Genomic DNA, 20,068 nt, shown 5'->3' with positions numbered 1-20,068 from the left:
AAAACCCTTGTGCTACGCTGTGAATCAAACCCAGAACCACTAGCATGGGAATATGCGTTGGACACCCAAATCACTCGGCCACCATGGTCCCCTTATTTAAGTAATTAAGTGGTTTTATCCTAATGTATCTCCCTGATGCATCCAACATCGTCTTCATTTTCTTGGAATTCTTCAACATTATAGCAAGAGAGGTTTCCTTCATCTGAACTCATACTTAATAATATTTTTTTAAGTGTTAAAATACACTATATGCTCTCTAGAAGAAAGCAAATAGATTAAACTTTTGGTACAACGGTATCTTGTTCAAAGTGACACACCACAGTTCACACACTGCTGGAACACCATAACCGTCATCTGGTTGGGCCTTAGCATCTGCCAACAATAGTTTATTCTTAAATCAAATGAAGGATGATATTAAAAAATAACACTACTCCCAGTTTTTTTCTATATTAAATCAACTATTATTTAAGAGGACAACACCGAGCTTCAGGAAGGGGCCAAAGATGGAACAGGGAGAAAGTTAAGGCGTAAAAGGGACAAAGCATACCCTAGCAGAACCCCTTGAACTAATCACAATTTTCATGCTTAGGTTCATGCAGTTCAACTCTGCTCAATAAGACAATATAAAAAAATATGAAAGTTGCACAGATTTACATACTCTCAGATAGGTACGTAGGCAACACATGCACGTGCTTTCAATGACGAACTTGCTGGAAGGCAGACCACCTAGCCAACAAGGGGCAGCCTTCTTACCTCATGGGACCAGAACCACTACTAGGTGCACCTGAGTGTGCGCTTAAGTTAGAATTGGAAAAATGGTTTGAGAAAAAAACTGGACAAAAGCACCAACCCTTTCACCCATGAGACCAGAATCACAAGGTTCATTTGAGTGTGTACTTAAGTTAGAATTGAAAAGAAAAAAAAAAATGACGAGAAAAAATTTAAAAAAGGGCAAAAGCATCAGGTATGAAGCAAGCTAAGAGATTTATAAATCTCTCAAAACAAGGTGAGGGAACTCCTCTCTCCCTCAGCAGACATGATTTGAGGAAAATTATAGGCCTACTACCACCTAAACAATATGGGCAAAGCAGAGACAGAAAGTGTTAGCAGAATCCAAAGACATTGGCACATATCTGTTGTGAATGTGAAGCAGTAGCCCAGTTATGATAAAGCCACAGCAAGACAATTCTCACACCAAAAGTGGTGCAGAAGAGGCACCGAGGAAATTGCTTGAACTTATAAGAAAACGTGACCTTCCCCAAATTTATAGGGGTTCCACAATAGATTTATAAAGGTCGCAGTGGAGAAAAATCCTTTTTCAAACAAAAAAAATTAGTTTGAAATAAATTTTTTCTAAAACACCTATGAATGGGCATGGAACTTGGACCTGTGGTTTGTGTAAACCACAAACGTACCTACACTCACCTGTCCAATTTTTCTGGGGGGGGGCTGTCACCAAACCAAACCAAAGGTCAAGAGGATTCAAACCCTTCAAAATAAAATACTACAAAATGTGCTAGGTGTAGAATGATTTGTAAGAAATGAACATATACATAGAGGAAGATGATTCTATTACACTTGTTTAAATCCCACAAACTTACTGTTATCAAGGTGCAACTTTCTATAATCAGGGGCATAAATTGAAACCTAGGGGCCTACAGACCAACATCCAGGGGTACATAGTAAATATGTACATAAAATGTCTATTATAGCCTCTTATTTATAATAATATTTATCATAATAATTATTATGTAGGTGAATGCATCGAATGGATAAAATTACTAAAATTTCGAGCGTTGAAACTTTCCTATTTTTGTAGTGAAAATTCTTAACATTTATTGTGCAATTGACAGGTTTTGCGATCTTTCCTGTTGGTTGGTGTGAAGAAGCTGAGGCGCGTCGTGGCCGGTGAGCAGGGTCTAGATAAAGACACCAACTTTGGTCAACACGTGATCCTTGGATGTTTCAAAACCGCTTTTATCACGCACGTGAGCCAAGCGTGATACTTTCTTTGTTTTATTATGTCACCGGTGTAATTTTTTAACGAAGCATGAACATGAAATAATCTTGGAGGAAACCAGCGGGCTTTTAATTTTATGTACAAACCCAAATATGAGGAAGCAATGTCGCGGGAAAATTTCTTTAACTATTTCAGCTTAAGATCAGGGGTCAGGGATAGATTTATTTGTTAAAAGCATTTGATCTTTTTGTTTACTTTGTCCCTATTTAAATAATTGCATCAATGTTCCAACGAATAAAGAAAGCCGCCACCATATAAACCCTAAATCCACGGAACATCAATTTTGTCAATTTTTAAGTCAACATTTTGTTCTAAGTTTTAAACCAAATAGACATATGAAAGTAAATATCGCAATAAAGACGTATACATCATCTATAGAAATGGTGAATGATGGAATAAGTGCTGTGTTCAATCATTTTTTAAAAAAGATAATTCCTACTCACAGTAAGTTGTTTTTCAACGATCCGGATTTCGAGCCCTTAGCTCATCGTCAGGTTGAAGGATTTCTACAACCTGACGATGAGCTAAGGGCTCGAAATCCAGATCGTTGGAAAACAAACTACTGTGAGTAGGAACTAACTTTTTTAAAAAAGGATTATACATCATAATTAACGTACTTATTATTAATAATATGAAAGCTATGGAATTGTTTTTGAACTTTTTTTGTATTGCGGTTTACTAATCTGCTCTGTTAATCCAGATTGTCGATAGATGCGTGGTGAAACAATTTAAATTGATAAACAATTGTCTTAGGATTGACAATTCATGTTTTGTACTCGTCTGTTCGAAAATTATTCTACAAGGAATCAAACAACGAGGAGAAAGTAACGACGAAAATTTTTCACATTGGAAAATTCCAGCTAATTTTAACTTCCATAGTTACAAGGTTAGTAAAAGTCGTATTTGTTTAGGGTAAGATCTGCTGATTGAAGACGAGATTGGTGGACGTCGCCCTGATTTTCTTCGAAACGCTTTCAACAGTTAAACTACAACAGTATCTGTGGTCAGATTTTTAAAACCGTGTAACGAAACTGAACATAGATTACAAGAACAACAACTTTGGTAAAAAAAAAAAAAAAAAAAAAAAAAAAACGGGATCAATCTGCTACATTAAATGAAGTAAATTAATAAAACATAACGTATGTGCATAAAGTAACTTATTTGGCAGAAACGGAAAAAAGAGTCCAATTTCAAATGGGTAAAATTTTACAAAATTGACAAACACCTTTAGCTGGTTAAATCGATAATATTAAGGAAAAAAATTAACCTCGTCTGTGACACCCGGCGAATAGTCGTACATTAAGCTATCCTGTATGACAAGAATTATTTTTCTTAATAAACATTAACCAAATATTCTTCAATAAATAAACGGAGTCTAAATAACAGCACTTAATAAGTATACAACTTTTTTTTTAATTTAAACTAAAGTTCAAATCTATACTTTTGTTTATCGTCCTAGTCTATAGATTTTCATCTGTCCAAGCTTTCCAGTGAAAATTGCTGTCTTAATTTGTTAATTGTACTCATGTAGCTGTTGTGCAATTTTTCGTTTGAAATTCTTGTTTGTATTTTCAGCGACCTACTGAAATTTGAAATTTAAATGTTAAAAATTATAGTTTGTACAGCCTTGATGGCGGTGATATAACCGTATAATTACCGGAAGCTCGGAAATTATGACTTTAGACTCATCCAAGCTGCGTCAACGTTTTAAAAACATGCAATTTTGAAAAAGAGAATCGATGCTGCAAATTCTTCAGGACTAAGGTTGAAAGTGAAGCTATTTATCCCATGGTTGAGATCTCTCCAGCAAATATCAATCTGTGATTACTGCCAGATTATTTGAAAGTTTTTTCATGTTACATGCTAAAATGTTCTTAATGAAACACTATAAGACATTTGACTACTGTTTTAGTTTGCGTCAATTCCTGTATGTACTCTTCTATTTAAATGTAATGCTTGAACAAATCGTTGTTAAGATATTATAATCAACGAGGAGAAAACTGCTTGCTTGTTGACGAACAGTTTTCACGTAGGAAATTATACATAATTTTATGGATGTAAAAAAGTTGAAAATAAAGGTCGTATTTATATTACGGTGACATCTGATGATTCAGAATGGAAGTCATCTTCCATAGGTAATATTCTTTCCCACTACACCAACCCTAGCTTTGGAAGTGATAACAAACACCACACCTCTACACATTGAGGTCAAGGTTAAAGCACTAACCAGCTGCTATAGATTAATTAGTGAAGGCAGCTGGAACCATAAGGGAAATAATATAGGACACTCGAAAATTTTACATTTATTGAGTAAAGTCAACAACCAACTACTGGGTGTAAGCGATAAAAAGGTGAAAACACCTTTAGGGAAAAAGTACTTTCAGGTAGTCACTCCCTGTGACTATAACTATAGGTCTGATGATGACCATCGTAGTCTAGATTGCTACACCGATGGCTCACTCATTAAGGATAAGGGAAGTGGTGCTGGAATACACATACCTAAATTAGGGATCAGCATCTCCTATCCTCTTGGTAATAACACCTCGGTCTTTCAGGCAGAGGTCTGGGCCATTAATGTCTGCTGTAGAACACTGATGGATAACAAGATTAAGGGAAAAGATATTAAAATTTTTTCCGACAGTCAGGCCAGTCTAAAATCATTACAAAAAGAACTATCAACATCTAGACTGGTAGAGGAAACCGTTGAACTCATTAATAGGACTATCACCAGGTATGAGAATAGGGTAACCCTCGTATGGATACCTGCTCATAAGGGGCACTATGGCAATGAGGAGGCGGACAGCCTGGCCAAGGAAGGTTCAAATACTGAGTTCGTCGGACCACAACCGGTATTACCCCACTCTTTAAGCACAGCAAAAGAGAGTATAGGTAGCTGGGGCATGAAACAATTCCTTAAGGAATGGAATATGTCCCCAGGATGCAGACAATCGAAGGAGTTTCTGAAGGAAATCAAACCTAAAGAATCGAAATGGCTATTCTCTAACTCTAGGAGGGGAATAAGGAGGCTGATAGGTATCCTAACGGGCCATTGCCCCTTGAGAAGACACCTCTTCATAATGGGTACTCTACCAGACCCCTTCTGCCGCTTCTGCGAAACAAAAGAAGAAACGGCCCGACACTACCTCGCAGAATGCGATAGGTATGCTAGGGAAAGATTTAATACTTTCGAAGGAGAGGACATAACCAAAACACTCCCCAGGATAAAATGGTCCACAATCCTGGGGTTTGTGAATAGGTCCAATAGGTTTATACAGGACTCGTGAGCCGACCAGGTCCCGGACTTTTTAGGGATGGGGTACGGGCCTACTCAGGCTTTTAACCCCTCGGGTCCTGGTCGCCCGCCCTGTGTAATATATAGGTAATATTCCCATTTAAAAAAAATTCATATCAAACTATAATTTGTGAAGACATGATGATGGTGATATAATCGTACGTAAGCTCTTTAAAGTCAATCACTATGGCTTTCTTCTATCTATAGAAAGCAAGTTCTATAAACTTCTTTTATAGATAAATAAAGTTTTGCAGGAAAATGGAAGAGCGGTCATTTTGAAAAGGTAATATGATAGAAAACCGCTTACTGAAGTAGCACTGTAAAATGCTTAAAGAAATTTTGGCTAAGATGGGATTCAAGTCAAGCGGAAGACAAAAATCGCTTGATTTGTCTGACTTGTTAATCTTGTCGATATGTTGTTTTAAAAAGGATACTGCAACTCATCATAAAACTGTTCCAATCAATAGTAGCTATTTCATTGGAAAATTGTCAGTAATGAATTGATTATGGTCGTTATTACTCCATGTCTAACCTTCTGCTTTATTGTACATTCCTTTTAAAAGGTTTTTCGCTTAATAATTAAAGGTTACATGCAGTGCAGGTTCTTGTCATCGGTCTAAAACTTATTGTATTTATCAGAATAAATGCTAAACTGAAGGATCCAGGTTGGTAATAAGTTGACCTAACAGGGCCCAGCCAAAGAGAATTAGTTTTTGTGGCCTCAGGAACGAAATTGTTGTCCAAAATCTAATCAATAATAGCCAGTATTTTTTGTATAAAATATTTTGTATTGATAACAATAAATTAACTGAAGCATCTCCGTCGGTATCTAACGATCTAACATATCCCATCCAAAGAGAAGTAGTGGCTTCAGGGACGAAATATTTGAGACCTTTAGATACCAACTTTCAACTACAGTTCTTTCACTGCTACATTGGATTGTAGTTGGATAGTTCTAATTGGCTACAAAATCCACAATCATTGACTAAATAAAGCCAATAAAATCCAGATGAATTTATCATTATCCTGCATATTTAGCAATAAAAAAACCAAGATTGTTTATATTAATGTATGTGAATAAACTGCTTTGTAAAATTCGCAAACTATCTTTGGTAGAATAATTAATCACTTTTCTGTCTTGCTAACAGAAGTAAGGATGAAATTGTAGCTGTTATTTCAATCAAAAGTTAAAAATATTTCTTTCCTTAATAATCTGGGATTGAAAGGAAGGCCACTAAGCCGAGTGATAACGATGATTAATGTTGTACAGCATTTATGTTTTTGCCTTTATGAATTCTTCGAATAATACATTATTCTGACAAATACCTATACTTTTGAATCATCGGGAGGGATGGTATGTAATAAAATATTAGTCTTTGAAACGAAAAAATCCTAAATCCATCAGTTAAAAACTATTTTCTCAAAGGATATCAAGATTATTATCCTCCGACCCTAGTTAAACTATTGAAATGCCATTTTTTCCTTTGTGATCAATACAATTTGATGAAATGTTCTCAAACTTTTAGTTCTGGATTACTATTTCTGTTTTGAATGTTTTACGTAAAGATATAATATTATTCCTTATTTGTTAAAATAAAATAAATTAGCAAGACTTAAATCTAATATCTCATCCTAGCTATCATATTTTTCCGTCTTACTAACTGAAATAAGGATAAAATTATAGCCGATATGACAATCAAAAGTTAAAAATAGTTCTTTTCTTAATCATCTGGGATTGAAAGGAAGGCCACAAAGTCGATTGATAACGTTGATTAATGTTTTCCAGCATTTATGTTTTTCTTTTTATGGAGTTCATTATTTTGAGAAACCCTACACTTTCGAAACATTTGGGTTGATGATACTTATCAAAATACTGATCCTTGAAAGAAAAAAATCCCAAATCAATCATGTAAAAACTGTATTTTCCCAAAAGATATCTGTGTTATACACAACCGTAGTTAAACTTGCAATTTTTTATAAAATTTTCCAGTATCTCAAAATTTTTAAAATTTTATTTATTGAATGTCGTACATTAGAAGTAAAAGTAAAAAAAGCTGAGCTCATTGCATCATTTTTTACATACAGTATGCTCAAATTTTTAGTTCTTCAAAAGCATTTGGCTCTGTTGCATACATAATATTTTACGTAAGACAGAATAAAGTTACTTTGCAGCAATTCTTGATTTAATCATATATTTTGATGTAAAAGTAAGAACGTTTTGTATCTGCAACAATTTAAGATTTGTAATTGTAATTTTAACTGTCAAAAATTAAGAAAATTTTAGTTTTCTGTCTTGTCCCTATACTTTCGAAACATTTGGGTACATGATAATTAATAAAATACTGAACTTTGAAACCAAAAAAAAAAAAATCCCAAATCAATCAGGTAAAAACGGTATTTTCCCAAAAGTTTCGGTTTTATTATACACAACCGTAGTTAAACTATTGCAAAGTCCTTGTTTTCTTATCGATAAAAAAAATTTGTTGCAATGTGCTCAAATTTTTAGTTCTGACGTATTATTTACGTATGTAAGGAAAAAGTTACTTTGTAGCAATTCTTGATTTAATCATACATTTTGATACAAACGTGAGAAATCCATTGAAATGTTCTTTTTTTTATACTTTTTGATCAGTCAAATTTGATGAAATGTGCTCAAATTTTTAGTTTTGGATTTCTGGTTCTGATTGGAATATTTTACCTGAGGATATAATGGTATTCCTTGTTTGTTAAAATAAAATAAAATAGCAGCACTGACACACATGTCAGACAGACTAAAATAGGTCCAATTAACTAGAGGCAAGAACGACGCGAATTGAAAAGAAAACAAACCATAGCACAAAATAACGGCTGCAAGCACAGCCAACAAAATAAGAAACAAAGCAACACAACAAAAACAGACGCTAAATGGATCACACTCACATATATTTGGAAAGAAACGGTACAAACTAACTAACGCATTCAACAGATTTGTCATAAAAATCGTACTCAAACCACAGACACAATACAAAAAATTACTAAGACAAAACATCGGCAAGGACCAACTAGAATTTAAAAAAAATAAAATTAAAAAAAAACGGAATATGCTCATTAACGATTATTCGGAGATCGTGAGATGCGGTCTGGTGTGACGTAGGCTTTAAAACATTTTCTTTATCGTGCCAACGTTTCGATCTTTATTGAGATCATCTTCAGGGCCTTTTGTCAAAAACACCGACACCCTAAGGTTCAAATAACCTCGTAGTTGAAATACTCTTGTTAAAAAAAGTTTTTCTAAAACCTACGTCACATCAAACCGCATCTCACGATCTCCGAATAATCATTAACTAACGGTCACTAAAAACCACACATACTCATTAACATAGGAATGCGGAGACAAAGTGGACAGCCAGGACGAAAAATAAAAGAAAGATAAGAAGAACGTATCAAATCATTTAGGGACAACGATGGAAAATCGAATTACGTGACACATCTAAGAGAGAAAAAACCTCCAAACATTGACAATACAAACAAGTAAAAACATAAAAACACATCGAACAAAACAGACAAAAATGAACACTTAAAAATTTAGACATATACAAACATTCAACACTTCCAACGTCGTAATACACAAATTAACTAATAATTTACACCAGACAAAACGTTATACAAATTACAAAGGAAATGGCCCAACGATAAAAAAGACCGGCAAGAACAGTAAAAAAAAACGACTTTCCATGAAACACATCGTCCAAGCAAAGCAATACCGACACAGCCCCGAACACTGAAGATGGCGAAATGCCGAAACATGCTGACAAAACTCAGCGATGTTTGGCAGTCCAAGATGATCGGTAACTATCAACCTATAGGTTTACCGCCCCTCAGATCACAGGAGGAAATCTCACAAAATATAATTAGTTGAAAAGATGGTTTAAAAAATTCTATTATGTCTAATGACTGTTTTGTCCGCTACTGATATTTTTCATTCTAAAAACCCAAAACAAATCGGTATATGTTATAAAACTCCAGTTTATTGGTTGCTGCCGAAGCGAAACTCTAATTTAAATTAATTTAGTTCTGAAGTAGGCGTTGTCCGATATGCAAACAAGAAAAGTGAGTTGGTCAAGGGCAAATTTAACCGATATTGCATATTCATGAATAATGAAGAACCCGATGCTAAGCCGGCCAAGCAAGACTAAGAACTCCAACCTATGCAGTAATTTCTTGCTGATTTTTTCAAAAATAAATAATATTGAAAAAAAAATTTAAAAGTTTTATTATCACATTTACTTTTAACAAAAAATACTTATCTTTTGGTTAATTAACTACCGAACTAATAACTTTTGCAAAAAAATGTTTATAATTATTTTATTTGTACCCTATACGTATTAGTAGATATGGATTACAAATGCGATCACAATAGATTTTTTACACGGTAATGAATGAATGCGCTGCACCCGGAGGACACATGCCATGAGAAACCTTGCCAATGCTGGTTCACACTCCGTGTGAGGGATTAAGGGACAAGGAGGTCTCGAGGTAATCGTCGATTAAGGCTTTTGGGATGAGAATGTACAGAGAGTGGTCGAGCTGTACTGTAGGGTCAGGATGGATCGTCGGTGTGAAACTTTTGGAATCGAGAACTGTTTGTTGACAAAATGTTGTGGTTTAGTGAGATTAGTGAAGTAGTAACTGGATTTGACGATTTGTCCGAGGAGTTTTGGATTGGAAGGATTCCATGCGCTGGATGTTTGATGCCGTGGCAGAACACCACAGTTCTACTCCGAATGTTAAAGTGGTCGGAGGAGGTTATTGTAGTGTAGCCGGTGAAGATGGATTTCGGTCCTAGTCCTGTGCTATGTCTCTAGGTCTTGTACGGAGATTCCACGTTAGTCTTCTTTGAATTGCCCTAAGTATTTGACTTCAATCGAAATCGGTATTTCTTTATTGTTGATGTACAAGACTGTTTATCAATGTGAAGGTGCACTAAGTACTGTTTTCTTCATTTCTTGTCATCACTTTTCGCACTAGTCTTCAGTAAGCTTAAATGTGTTCTTGGATGTTGGAGGTACCTTGGATACGATTCGAGTTAATGGACTAAATTGTAGGCGATGGTATTAGGTAATCGTAGCAATATAAATGAAAGAAAGAAAGTGACCAAGAATTCTTTCTTATGGACTCCGGCTTGTAAATCTGTCTTCTTCCATAACTCGTTGCCATACCACTCGGTAGCGGTTAGATAGGATTTCAGAATAAGAAGTAAATAGGAAGCGCTTAAGTTTATAAAGCATGCCAGGGTACCAGACCATATAAAAAGCCTGTACAACATCTGGCATGTACCAAGAAATACTCTTTGCTTTCTAGAGTAGAGAAGGTAGTATGGACAACTCTGAAATCTTGTTAGGTCTTGCAATGATGAGGGAGGAAGCCGAATCGGTGATAAGGAATGATTTTATGACTAACTGGGATGAGTTTTAATCTCTTTAAAAGGTGTATTTCTCGGCTGAAGAATTCTAAAATAACACTTATTAACAAGAGCCTACATATGTTTAACTAAAATTTCCTGGAGATTCAGGGATCTGGTATTTTAGTAACTGTGTTTTTTGGTGGAGCTGATGATTGGGGTGCTGCATGTAAGGCGGACCCATTGCTGAAGCAGTGCCTAGGGGAAACATTACTTAACCACTAGCACCTCAGTATCTTGGTCTATCTGGCACAGGAATAGCATTCTAGATACTAAAAACCCTTTCCTAGATATTGCTGTTGATAGTACCATTTTTAGTAGTAGGACACCTGAGCGTATACCGTAAATACATCAGTTAGAGTTTTGAATTCCTTTCTGCTGAGCAGGATTTCCTTTTTCTCCCAATGGGGTTTTTGGGAGTACTCTTTTTGCTTGCTTTATGCTTTGCGTACTTTCCAGTATTTCTTTTGTTCTTTAGTTACACAAGATATCTCCCTCCTTGAAATTCTATAGTGACTTTGGACTCACCTACCTTGGCGTTAGGCTATTGGTGGATGCCAGTTGTTTTAGAGTATTTAGGCAGTTCCAGGTAAGTTGGTGAGTTGATCTCGTTTGGACTGCTTCTAAAGCTGTTTGGATATCTGAAAGTACGATTATTTATAACCTTGACATGTTTGTTATTTATTTTGTCCTATGGCTTGAGAACCTTGTAGTTCCCCCCCAATGTTCATAGTTCCCTTGTTGCCCATGATCTTAACATTTCCCATCTTTGAACCAGTTTAGCATAGAAGAACACTAGATTTATCTTCTTTTGTTCTAATTTTCCATTTAGCTTTCTTTTTAATAATTATGTTGAATGACTATGTCAATTTTTATTTATCAAATATTTTTTTAAGTCCAGTTTGATATGTTTTTTTCTGTTGTCCAATGAATCTTGACTTTATTTCCGTCGAGTGATTTGCTGTTTTTAGATCAATTGGATATTCTTAAAATCATATACTGACAAACTTTCAATAAAGGATTTATAGTGTAAAAGTCAAACAGTTTTGTATATTATTACAAACTCTTGAAAAACACTTTATGAAACTTCGTATTTATAGAAAATACGTCAAAGCATACAGGTCGAAGCATGTAATAGATTTCTTTTCATTTGTCAAGTCCGTCTAAAGGGATGTATGAAAAGCGCAACCTCGACTTAACGATTGATGTTGGCTGGGAAAATAATCGATTGAAAACTCCTCATCCTTTTTCTTTTTGAACTGTTCTGATGTTGAAAAATGATTTTAGATTTTCTAATCTTGTTTTATTCCTTTGTACCTCGTATAAAAAGTGTACAATAAAAATCGAGCTCTTTTATAAATTGCTTGACTTCGACCATTGTCAAATGAAATCTAACTCCTTTCTATAAAAACAACAATAAACCAATTGAAAAATTGTAATTTGCATTGAATGTATTGATTGTTATTTCTTGGGAAAAAATCTAATGCAAATATTTAATTGTTTGCCATTTCCTTGATCAACATCCGCATGTTTTCATTCAAGGAAATTATCCGGGCTTTATCTTTGGATTTTTTTATAATTAATTTTTGGTATCTATAATTTGTCAACAACTGGCTCGAGAAAAAAATATTAATTGCTCATAACGGCGATAAGGGTTCGAAAGATAACCGATCCTAGACACAACAACAGCCTCTCACAAACACAAAACAATCTTTTATTGCAAGATTTCTTGTTTCTTGTTAAGCTCTGCAATGATGTATTTTATGATTAGTATTTTTTTCAGTTACGTGTATGGCTAAATGTCTTATTTTGTTGATAATAGCTAATTCACTAGTATATTTTTTGTCATTGGATGCGCAAGCTTATTTTTTTTTTGTGTTCCTTTTATAAGCTGTATTGTTGTTTATGCCAAGAAACTAATTCATTACGGTTGTACTAGATATTATGTACATTCTTATTGTTTGTTTGAGGTTTTGTTGATTGTTTTTATTACATATTAAGTTTATGATATTTTTCTAACATTTTTGGTCTTGTACTGATGTTATTTTTGTATCACAATACATTTTATTGTTAGTTTTGTAGCTGTTTTGTCATTTATGGTGTTTCGTTTTATCAGATTATGAGCTGTTGTTTGATCCTTACGGCATTTCGCCTTCTTCAGTGGGTCTGTGTAATTTCTGTGAGTTTCTTTTATAATGTGAAGTTGTCGACGTTTTCTTTTTTGTTGATGCCTTTCTTGGATTAAGTTTGGGATTTTTTATTGTTCCGGCCGGGCTTTGTGGCCGTCGGCCTTTTTTTCTTCTTAATTCATATATTGTTTTGAGTTGAATGTGCATTGTTGTTAATTTGAGTGTTTGCGTTTTTTGTGTTAAATTTGCTGTGTTTGTATATTTCTAACTTTTCGAGTATGTTCATTTTTCGTCCTTTTTGTACATCGAGTGCGTTTTGTACATGCTTATATGTATTGCTAAGGGTTCGTGAGTTTTTTTATGAGGTGAGTCGCATGGTTTGATTTTCCTCCATTGTCTTTAAACGATCTTATAACTTCTTTGTAGCTGTTTATTTTTCGTCCTGTTTGTCCGATGTATTTGCTTCCGCATTCTCATGTTATAGCGTATATGCCATGTTTGTAATGTGATTTGGTTTTGTCAATATACGTTTCTTATATTCGTAGCGTTGTTGTTTATTCCAAGAAACTACGAACTAGATGTTTTATATGTTTTTTTGTCCTGTAGGTTACAATTTCTAGTTTGAGTCCTTTTATTCTTCCGTTTTGTGTTTCGTTTTTTTGGAATATGATGTTAGATTTACGAGTGTGTTTTCTGCCGTTTGTTTATCTTTTGTTACTTTTGCGAATGCTTTGCATTTTTGCGTTCCATGTTTTTGTTGTATTATTATTTACGGCAACGAACCAATTACGTTTGTGGATTGATGTTGTTTGGAGTCCAAATAAAAAAAAATCTTTTGGATCTCATAAGAACTGAAATTATCGGCGTACCCCGTCCGTCCTCTCTTCCACCCCCAACGAGCTGCACCATGTCCAAGGTGAACTAGATAAGACCCCATTTAATATTGGATTATAACGGAATAGCCGGGGTGACCTGTTTGTCTCGCTTGTCCACCAACCATGACTCAACAATAAAATAAACTCGATAAAATACGATTTAATTATCTTAAGACGTGCCTTCTTGAACGTATTGTTAATTAATATTACTGTCTGCACGATAGTTTTGTTACAATTTCGAGTTGTAATTAATTCACAAGGTTTTTATTAAGCAATATTAAAAAATTGTCTTAAAACCTGTATTGAAAAATAAATAAATAAAACATATATATACTCAAAGATAGAAATGTTTTGTTGTTTATTTCAATCTATTGTATTTTTAATGTTATATGAGGGGACCGCGGTAGCCGAGTGGTTAGCATGAGAGACTCTCACGCCGCGGTCGTGGGTTCGATTCCCTCCGTTGCCCCTGGCCCTTTTTTCCCAATAACCCCCCAAATTTGAACACACATACGAATTTGTCACATGGCTAATATGCATAGTTCATAACGCCAAAAAAAAAAAAAAAAAAAAAAAAATGTTATATTAATTACAACATACTTATTTTAATGCCTTTCAATGATGAATATTAGGTTGAAAGAAGAAACCAGGTATTCCCTGGTTTTTGATGGTGACCATCCTGATTTTGTAAAATAATAAGATGATGGTAGTTGAATTTATTTACAGATGGGCGTTTCGGGCTATAAAGCCCATCTTCAGCATTCCAAGCGTAGAATTTCGATATATTGAAGTTTACCAGGTTAGAAATATGAATGAGGAGTGGCACTGACAATTTTTGCGTTTCAACTTCCTTCCGAACTACTTTACCTAATTTACCCGAAAGTAATTTTTCAGGAAAGGGGGAAACACTGCACCCAAACGTTTTGGAAGTAGGTTGCTTCAAATAAGGGGAGGCGATGATTTCAAAAGAAGTCTAATTAGTCGGTTTGTTTATATCTTTGTTCTTGGATAGTTAACTGGAAGCTGAATAAAAGTTTAGGATAGTCTTCTACCTCTCATGTGCTTAGTTACCTAGTTTATTTTTTACTTTTCCAAGTAATCAAAAACGTTTCAAATTTGTGATATTCGTCAAGTATGCAAAAATATGCAGAATGAAATTTGAACCACAGTACCACGTTAATTCGGATTTATCTAATCACTATTGTCGTAAAGTTGGCAAAAAGTGTATGCAATTACATACAAATCCGGACTCAAGTTATAATATATTTAAAGATTTATTTACGAATACCTCGGGAGGTATTCACATAAAAATTCGACTTAATCAGTGTGATGTATGAAAAGAAAAAATTATGTTTAAGTGCGATAGTTGATTTGATCTTCCAGTCTCTTGAAATGCAGCTTTTGTATATGCTTTATTAAAATTGGTTTCCAGCATCTCAAAATTTATAAAAGTTTATTTATTGAATGTCGTACATTAGAAGTAAAAGTTAAAAAAGCTGAGCTCATTGCATAATTTTTTCTATCAAAAAGCAAACAACAGAGTTTCCAAACGTTTAACAACGATTAAGCGTGTCGGCAAATGTTAAATCCTTTTTCAAAAATAAAATATATAAAATAAAAGAGTCAGTAGTCATGAATATAGTCATTTGAAATAACAAGAAAAAATGAGAAATCATTACACAAATAGAGTACGGCACAATGAGTAATATTATGTCAACATTTTAATTTTAAATTTCTGCAAGTTGTGTGAGTCAGAAATTGCATAGAAACAAATGCAAGACAGAAAATTAAAATTTTCATAATTTTTGACAGTATTTCGTTGCAGATAGAAAAATTTCTCACATTTACATCAAAATGTATGATTAAATCAAGAATTGCTGCAAAGTAACTTTATTCTATCTTACGTTAAATATTATTCAACAGAGCCAAATGCTTTTGCAGAACTAAAAATTTGAGCATAATGTACGTAAAAAATGATGCAATGAGCTCAGCTTTTTTTACTTTTACTTCTAATGTACGACATTCAATAAATAAAATTTTAAAAATTTTAAGATACTGGAAAATTTTATAAAAAATTGCAAGTTTAACTACGGTTGTGTATAACACAAATATCTTTTGGGAAAATACAGTTTTTACATGATTGATTTGGGATTTTTTTTCTTTCAAGGATCAGTATTTTGATAAGTATCATCAACCCAAATGTTTCGAAAGTGTAGGGTTTCTCAAAATAATGAACTCCATAAAAAGAAAAACATAAATGCTGGAAAACATTAATCAACGTTATCAATCGACTTTGTGGCCTTCCTTTCAATCCCAGATGATTAAGAAAATAACTATTTTTAACTTTTGATTGTCATATCGGCTATAATTTTATCCTTATTTCTGTTAGTAAGACGGAAAAATATGATAGCTAGGATGAGATATTAGATTTAAGTCTTGCTAATTTATTTTATTTTAACAAATAAGGCATAATATCTTTACGTAAAATATTCAAAACAGATATAGTAATCCAGAACTAAAAGTTTGGGAACATTTCATCAAATTTTATTGATCACAAAGAAAAAAAATGGCATTTCAATAGTTTAACTAGGATGGGAGGATAATAATCTTGATATCCTTTGAGAAAATAGTTTTTAACTGATGGATTTAGGATTTTTTCGTTTCAAAGACCAATATTTTATTACATACCATCCCTCCCGATGTTTCAAAAGGGTAGGTATTTGTCAGAATAATGTATTATTCAAAGAATTCATAAAAGCAAAAACATAAATGCTGGAAAACATTAATCATCGTTATCACTCGGCTTAGTGGCCTTCCTTTCAATCCCAGATTATTAAGAAAAGAATTATTTTTATGCTTTGATTGAAATATCAGCTACAATTTCATCCTTACTTCTGTTAGCAAGACAGAAAAATATGATAGCTTGGAGGGGATATCAAACTTGATTTTTAAGTTATTTATTATTCTACCAAAGATCGTTTGTGAATTTTACAAAGCAGTATAGTAACATACATTAATATAAACAATCTTGGTTTACTTTCTTTTTACTGCTAAATATGCAAAATGATAAATTTATCTGGATTCTAATGGCTTTATTTAGTCAATGATTGTGGGATTTTGTAGCCAATTAGAACTATTCAACTACAATCCAATGTAGCAGTGAAAGAATTGTAGTTGAAAGGTGGTATCTAAAGGTCTCAAATATTTCGTTCCTGAGGCAATAAAAGCTACTTCTCTTTGGCTGGAACCTTTTAGGTCATCTCATTACCAACGTGGATTCATCAGATTAGCATTTATTCTAATTATTCTTATTAACACAAAACGTTTTAGGCCAATGACTGGAAACTGCACTGCGTGTAATGTTTGATTATTAAGAAGAAAACCTTTTAAAAGGAAGGTGGTGAAACGAAAAGTTAGACATGGAATAGTAGCGACCATAGAACTATTTTATGGTGAGTTACAGCATCTTTTTTAACACAATGAACCAACAAGAGGAAAGTATCAGAAAAATTAACCGAGTTCTGCCATCTTGAATCGACTCTTAACAGAAATTTCTTTTAGCCTTCGTGTAAGTTCAGTAAGCCGTTTTCTATTAGTGTTTTTACTTATTAGCCTTTTTTTAAATTATTGCTTTAATTTTAATTCAAAAGATTACTTAGTGTAAAACTAGATTCTTAACTACTACAGACAGAAGAAAGCCATGGTGATTGAGTGCTTAACTACGGTTAATCACCATCATTATGTCTTTACAAATTATAGTTTGACATAATAAAACAGCTTGAATTCTCTCAGGCTGAACTATATTATAAATTGACTGCAATTTTAAGATGACGTAAATATTTTTTTGTTAATTTGACTATTGCCTATGGAAATACTGGCCATAACAAAACCTGCGAATCTGCAAAGTCAATCAGAACGACCTCCATCCATTATGCCCTCAATAAGCAGATCCCACCGTAAAATAAATACGACCTTTACTTTCAAACTTTCCTGTAGTCCTAAATTTATAATAGTTTATAATAGTTCAAATTATGTGTAATTTCGAACGTGAAAAACAAGTAGTTCGTCAACAAGTGCCTTTCTCCTCGTTGTTTATAATATTTCAACTACGATTCCTTATAGCATAACCTTCAGACGAGTACAAACGGGAATTGTCGCAAACCTAAAACAGCAGTGCCAATTTGAGTCAAATGTCTTACAGTGTTTTAATGAAAACGGTTTGACAGCTTATCTAGTAGCTGATCACAGATTGATAGTTGCTTAAGAGATTTCAACCCTAGCGTAAATAGCTTCACTTTCAACGTTAGCCGTGAAAAAGCTTGGATGAGTCTAGAGTCGTATAATTGCCGAGCTTCCGGTCATTACACGGTTATGTCACCGCCATCAAGGCTATACGAATGGATATGGCTTAATATGCTACACATAAAGAAAAAAGGCTATAAGAACTATAATTCTTAAAACATTTAAATTTCAACTTCACGACGGATATGTAAAAAACAAACAAACCAAAAGTCGCAGAACAATGGCTACATGAATACAACTAACAATTTAACGAACATCCTCAGTGCACCCACAAAATCAGAAACATACATAAATAGACTACTACCAAATCCTCATGGAACGTACAAACCAATTTAATTAACCAACTAGATATAAAAATTATTCTAAAGACAGCAATTGGAACGTCAAAACGTATGGACTAGGAGGATCAACAAAACCACAGTTTTGAACTTTAGTTTAAATGACAATTAATTAAGGTTTTTAGTTGAGATGAAAAAAAGTTAATGGCACGAGAGGGATTCGAACCCATGACCTTCGGATAGATACGCCGCTGCTCTACCACCTGAGCTATCGTGACCTAGGGTAGGTACAGCAGCGGCGTATCTATCCGAAGGTCGTGGGTTCGAATCCCTCTCGTGCCATTAACTTTTTTTCATCTCAACTAAAAACCTTAATTAATTGTCATGTATTAATTGGTCAAGCCGACTACGAAAGTAGTGAATTTAGTTTAAATTTTAAAAAAGTTGTGTACTTGTTAGATGCTGTTATTTAAACTCTCCGTTTATTAATTGAAGAATACTTTGTTAATGTTTATTAAGTTAAGTAAGTCCTGCCATACAACGTTAAACTATCCGTTGGGGTTTGAAATCGGACGCCTTTGCCCGTTTCTGCCAAATAAGTAACTTCAAGTATAGTGATGTTCTTGTTGTTGTAGTTTAACAGTTGATGGCGTTTCCGACTTTTTCGTTTTGCCCTTCGAGACCGGATTCGCACAGACTTTTTAGACGTTTTTCTTAATATCATATTAAATATCACAAATTCATCGAGTTATGACACTTATCATTCTAAGACAACTAAGAATGATGCTTAGTTCTGTAGATAATTATTAACTTCCTACTAAACTGACAAACATTTTGGAGTCTAACAAGAAGATGCAGGAGTGACCCAAGGGAGCATACTACGTCCAATACTTTACTTGTTATACCAGTGATTTTTTCAAAATGGATGGCGTAAAAATTGCAACCGTTTCAGATAATACAGCGGTGATAACAGTAAGACCGAGCATCAACCATTCTTACAAAATTCTTCAAAAATTGTGTAACAGCATACATAAATGGACAAAAATACAAGAATGAGGGGCAATCGAATTAAATAGATACATGTAAATTTTACATATCATCTCTCATGATGGTGTATCATACATCTAAATACTTGGGAATGACCCCAGAAAAAAGAGTTCGTTCAACCTGGATTCAGTCATCGACGATCTTGTCCATGTTTTAACTAATCTCAAGGTGCTGAAGGGTCTATCAATCAGAGCTCGTAGAACAAGGCTAACTATTGATATGAGTAAAGCTTTTTTTGATAGCTGGGAAGAAGGAGCATACCTCTAAAATTACTTCTACCATTTCCTACATTTTTAGCACTATATTTCAATCCTCTTCTTCCAATTGGTGAGCCAAAGTTCATCCTCAGATACTAAAAAAATATAATCGAACTTTGTGATGTTTTCTTTCAACTTCTTAAATGAAAACTTGAGCATCAGATACGATGAGAAGGAAGAGAGAAGGCTGGAGTGTTATCGGAGAATCTGCTCTACAAAACTCTTCATTGGTGATAGCAGGGGGATCAGATTGATATTTTCGGTGTTCTACCACTCTTGGTGGTTGGAGATCGACTACTTTTCAGCTATATTTGTTGCTGAAGTGTAAGTTTCTTTCATTGTATCATTTCCTATGATGTTTTACAATAGACAGAATTTTTTTACATGGTTTGAACATTGAGGGAGACTGCCTATTTTTCCTCCATTTA

Source organism: Cimex lectularius, unplaced genomic scaffold (assembly GCF_000648675.2).
Source record: "Cimex lectularius strain Harlan isolate CLEC.00 unplaced genomic scaffold, Clec_2.1 scaffold368, whole genome shotgun sequence".
Classification (NCBI taxonomy): domain Eukaryota; kingdom Metazoa; phylum Arthropoda; class Insecta; order Hemiptera; family Cimicidae; genus Cimex; species Cimex lectularius.
Note: the sequence above shows the minus strand (reverse complement) of the source record.